Source organism: Perca fluviatilis, chromosome 13 (assembly GCF_010015445.1).
Source record: "Perca fluviatilis chromosome 13, GENO_Pfluv_1.0, whole genome shotgun sequence".
NCBI lineage: Eukaryota > Metazoa > Chordata > Actinopteri > Perciformes > Percidae > Perca > Perca fluviatilis.
Window position 1 is genome coordinate 22,186,948 of NC_053124.1, and position 5,886 is coordinate 22,192,833.

The following is a 5,886-nucleotide window of genomic DNA, read 5'->3' on the forward strand; positions in this document are numbered from 1 at the left end:
CCCATACATCACATCTCCTCTCCACTAAATGTTGTGCTCCATGAACATGAACAAGAACATCTATTTTTTTTTTATAACGTGTATAATGTTACCTAATCTTGAGGTAGGGATTAGACTGTCCCAAACTCCGAGTCAGTCAAGGGATTATTATGCCCTTATTCTTGAGACATGACTCTTTAATCTAAATGAACACAAATGTAACAGTCTCTTATCCAAAAATGTGTCAAACAACTGTCCAACCTAATTGACTTCCTTAAGGGCTAAAACGAACTGGTTTCTTAATGACACGAGATGGGTATCGCTTACCAGTCTCTTGATGTGGTGTGTTGACTACCTCTGATGTTACCGGAATAGGCTGTACACTCACTGGATCAGGAGATGGAATAGCTGGGTCAGGAACTGTGTTCTCCAACAAAGGCAGATCTGGTGTAATGGAAGTAGACTCCGAAGACTCGGGAACATCCAACTCTGCATGTCAAGCAAGCATCTGGTCAGCATGCCGTCTCCAGTGTTCTGAAGATCCCACGTTGATCGTGTATGACACAGGACCAGTTTCAGCTGAAACCACGCCAGGTGTCCACTTCTCTCCTCTCCCATAATCACGCACTAATACTGTGTCACCCACTTTGAATGACCTGGCCTTAGCACGTGTCTGTTGACGAGCACACTGCTCCTCTTGTGCTTTCTCCACTGTTCTTGCAACGCTAGGCTTCATCAGCTCGAGTCGGGAACGCAGCTTGCGATGCATGAACAGCATGGATGGCGATTCTTTTGTGGTGGAGTGCGGAGTGTTGCGATACGACAGTAAGAATGCATCCAGTCGGTGTTGGATTGAAATTGTGCCTTTGGAGCACTTCAATGAATGCTTGAATGTTTGCACAAAACGTTCTGCCAGGCCATTCGTGGCGGGGTGAAATGGCGCAGAGCGTATGTGCACCCGTGTAACCCGTTGTGCTTCATGAATGTCTCGATCGGCTTGATGTAAACTGGGGACCATTATCGCTCACTAAAACCTCCGGGAGGCCGTAACGACTGAATAGCCCTCTCAGCACCTGTATGGTCTTGGAAGTCGTGGTAGAACTCATCAAGTGCACTTCAGGCCATTTGGAGTGGGCGTCCACGACCACCATGAACATATGGCCTTGGAAGGGACCGGCAAAATCAACATGAATCCTCTGCCATGGAGCTCCTGGCCATGCCCAAGGATGGAGAGGCAATGGTCCAGGTGCCAATTCCTGGCCACCACATGTAACTGCGGGCGACGGCTTTCATTTTGACAACACCAGTGTGTCCCGTGTGTAGCTCGGACAACACTGGGTCGCAGCTTAGGAGGGATGACAACACAGATACCCCACATGAGGCACTATTGCTGAACAGTCAGTTCATCCTTCCTACTGATGAATGGTGCCAGTGTGCTGTCCACATGCTGAACTCTCGGGAAACGACCTGTGGACACCATTTCCAATACTTGAGCAAGGACAGGATCGGTCCTGGTCTCTTTGTAGATTTCTTTACAGCTCACGGGTAAGATTTCCAAGTGTTTAATGTGAAAACTGTCCACAGTGTTGGGTTTCTCCTTAACTGACGGCAAGTGGCGCGGTACGGACAGGCCCCCCCAGCATTGCCATGATGTGCGGCTTCTCTGTACTGGATGCTGTAATCATGAGCAGCCAACAGCAGAGCCCACCGCGGCGGTTGCTTTGCTGTTTTTGGTTTTTTGCTGGACTCAGAATTGTGGTAGGGGCATAGTCAGCGAGGAGCGTAAACTTCCTACCATATAGGTAGTGATGGAATTTCCGAACACCAAATACAATGCCAAGAGCTTCACGCTCAATCTGTGCGTACTTTTGTTCTGCTTTATTCAAAGTCCGTGATGCAAAGGCTATGGGCCTCTCTTGTCCATCTGGAAAGATGTGCGAAATCACAGCACCTACCCCATATGGTGAAGTGTCACAAGCCAGCCGGATGGGCAGTTGCGGGTCGTAATGGGTAAGCACACTTTGCGATGACAACTGTTCTTTGGCCACCTGAAATGCTGTTGCACATTTTGAAGTCCATCGCCACGGTTTGCCTTTGCCCAAGAGTGCGTTGAGTGGGCTAAGAATGGTTGACAGGTTTGGAATGAACCTGCCGTAGTAGTTAATCAGCCCTAGAAAGGATCGAAGCTGACTCACATTCGTCGGTGCAGGAGCCTCCACAATCACCCTTACTTTCTCAGGTGATTTGTGCAGGCCATGGGCGTCGATAACATGGCCCAGGTATTCCAGTGAATCCTTGAAAAATTCACATTTTTCCTTTTGGACACGTAAGCCGAATTCTTCAAGGCGTCCCAGGACAGCGTCCAAGTTCTTCAGGTGCTGAAGGCGGTCTTGGCCAGTTACCAAAATATCGTCCGAATAGCAGTGGACGTTCGGAAGACCCTGGAGAACCTGGTCCATGGCCCGCTGAAATATTGCTGGGGCCGACGTGATTCCAAAGGCAAGTCTGTTGTAACAGAACAGCCCTTTTGATGTTGTTATGGTGAGATATTTGCGAGAGTCTTCCTCCACAGGCATTTGCAGATATGCGTGAGACAAGTCCAGCTTACTGAAATGCTGCCCCCCTGACAGTGATGCGAATAAATCCTCAATCCGAGGAATCGGATATTTCTCCACCTGCAGAACGGGGTTGATTGTCACTTTGAAATCACCGCAAATCCTAACATCTCCATTCTTTTTCACAACTGGCACGATAGGTGTTGCCCAGTCGCTGAACTTGACAGGGGATATGATGCCCTGTTCACTCAGCCGATCAATCTCTTTTGGCCTCAGAGCATAGGGAACGACTCTTGCCTGGCAAAACCGTGGTTGATGACGCGGTTTCAGAGCTATGGCCACTTTAATGCCTTTCATTGTGCCCAGCTCCTTTTGAAAGACTTCATTGTGCCTCTGTAGCACAGCTTCTAAAGTCTCCTCACGAACTGTCTTAATTTCCCGCCAGTCAATCCGTACTTTCCTCAGCCATTCCCGCCAAAAGAGCGGTGGTGCAGCCCCTTTGACCACGCACAGTGGTAGCTTAGCCTTCTGCTTGTTCATTTTTACCAAGACTTTGATGACCCCCTCTGGTGAAATCAGCTCGCCAGTGTATGTCTTCAGTATAGTATTTGTTTGGCGTAAAGGTACATGACACAACTGTATGTCATATAGTTCTTTGGATATTAGAGAAACTGCAGCGCCTGTGTCTAATTCCATTTGAATCGTCTTTCCTTCAATCTTTGGTTTAACACACGTGTTAAAGGTTTCCTTTCTGAGTCACCATGTTTAGTGTTAGCTCTGCATCTGTTGTGCTACCCTCACTACTGGACATTTCTTTTGCATCCATGTGGTGCACTCCACTCTTCTTTTTCTTTGTAAACACTTTTTGTTTTACTTTCTTTTCTTTATTACCATGCTCTTTGTTTCGACACATTCTTGATATGTGGCCTTCCTTACCGCAGTTGTGACATGTTTGGTCCTTGTAATAGCAGTCAGCCTCTTTGTGATTCGTTTTTCCACAGCGCACACATTTGTAGCGTTGCTGGCTAGTCAGTGACAGTGCATTTATTTTTAGTGCATTACTTAGCTGGTGCGTTTCTTTTGCTACCGTCTCCATTGCTACTGCTATTTCCACAGCCTTTTTCCAAGTGAGTGCAGTCTCGGTCAGCAATCTTTTCTGCATCGCCTCCGTTAAGTCCACACACGAGGTCGTCTCTCAGTGCATCCAGCAAATGCGTGCCAAAGTCGCAGTGTTCTGCTAACTGTTTAATTACTGCAACGTATTGGCTCACTGATTCTCCCTCTTGTTGGTTTCGTTTATGGAAGGGCGAAATCTCGGCAATGACAATCGGTTTTCGGAGAAAAATGCGACTGCAAAACACTAACAATATCATCGTATGACTTTAGCCCTGGCTTGTCAGGAGCTACGAGGGCTGACCATAGTCCGTAGGGAGCAGCGCCCATTACACTGAGAAGAACGGCTGACTTTTTATCATCCTCAATCTCATTTGCTGTTACAAAATGTTCAAACCTTTCAACGTAGGCTGTCCACTGCTCCACTGACTCTTCGAAAGCAGAGATCTGCCCGATGTATCCGTGTCGTGCCATGTCCTTCCATTATCAGTAGTTCCCCGTTTCATTGAGCTCATTAGCCTCTGTTAGCCACACTTCTCCTTGCGCCACAAACGCCTTTTTCTTCCCCACACACAGTCAATTCCGTGGCGAAAAAAAACAAAACAAAAAAAACGGCAATCCAAAGTCGTCCTCGTCGCCAATAATGTTGTGTCGTGGGTTCCCTTCAGATAATCTTGTTAGTAGAGACAACACGGACACGTTTGTGTTTCAGTGGAAAACTACTGACTTTCTTTACTAACGTACTTGTTCACTTAGTACATTCAGATAAACACACTAACAGTGGCGGCACAGCGCCAACTAGTGGAATAGGGTACTCAATACACAATGTCCCATACATCACACATGCACATTTTAAACAAGACACGTCGACTGATCTACTGTAGCTCAGTTGTACATATTGCAATATTCATACAAGACAAAATGGAAAGAAGGATTAGTTGGCTTACCTAAACATGTTTGATTGCATTTTAAATTGCATGCGAACAAATTTTAAAAGTCATACATTACTTGAGATTTACAACCTCATTCCTCACATACAGTACTGTACATATGACAAAACAATCCCACACACAAGGTCCATTAGGTAGCTGTTGTGTAGTTTCCGATTATTCAATTCAATTTTATTTATAGTATCAAATCATAACAAGAGTTATCTCAAGACACCTTACAGATAGGTAGGTCTAGACCACACTCTATAATATATAATATAATACAAAGACCCAACAATTCCAATAATTCCCCCAAGAGCAAGCATTTAGTGCAACAGTGGCAAGGAAAAACTTCCTTTTAGGCAGAAACCTTGGACAGACCCAGGCTCTTGGTTGGCGGTTGTCTGACGGTGCCGGTTGTGAGTACGATGAACAGTGGCAATTATAGTCACCATAAAGATAATGGAACTATGACTAGAAATAGTAGTTGTAGTAGTTAATAGTGCAGCAGGGCACTGCAGGGCGTAGCAGGGTGTAGCAGGGCGCCGAGCAGGACCACGGCGGCAGCAGCAATCATTGGTAGATGAATCTGACGACTATGAAGAGAAGTAAGTAAGTAAGTAAGTAAAATTTATTTGTATAGCACCTTTCACAGATAAAAATCACAAAGTGCTTCACAATGAAATGCAATTCAACACAAGAAGTCACAATACGAGCACATTGAAATACAAATAGAAAATATAACAAACAACCATAGAAAACCCATCGACTAAGTAAAAGCCTGCTTGAACAGCAGAGTCTTCAGCTGCTTTTTAAAAGATTCGACAGAATCCACACAACGTAGCGAGAGAGGCAAGTCATTCCACAGCCTAGGAGCCACTGCTTGGAATGACCGATCCCCTCTAGTTTTAAAATTAGTGCGGGGAACCACTAATAGCATCTGACCTAATGATCTCAGACTACGGGTGGGGGTATGTAGCTGTATCAAATCAGAGATGTAGAAAGGAACTTGACCGTGCAAGGCTCTGAAAGTAATGACAAGAATTTTAAATTGAATTCTATACTGGACTGGTAACCAGTGAAGTGAGGCTAAAACAGGCGTGATGTGTGCTCTTTTGTTAATGTGCATTAAAAGCCTTGCAGCAGAGTTCTGAACAGTCTGGAGACGATAAAGCTGATTCTTACTCAGACAAGTAAAAAGACTGTTACAGTAATCTAAGCGTGAAGAAATGAAAGCATGAATGATCATCTCTAATTCATCCTTAGTGACAAGTGGTCTTAACTTAGAGATATTTCTCAGGTGGAAGAAA

The 5,886-nt window shown here is 45.4% G+C and overlaps 1 pseudogene; it reads right to left on the bottom strand.

Annotated features, from left to right (window-relative positions):
* Positions 1–475: 475 nt before the first annotated feature.
* LOC120571838 lies at positions 476–4,121 on the bottom strand (annotated as a pseudogene).
* Positions 4,122–5,886: the final 1,765 nt, after the last annotated feature.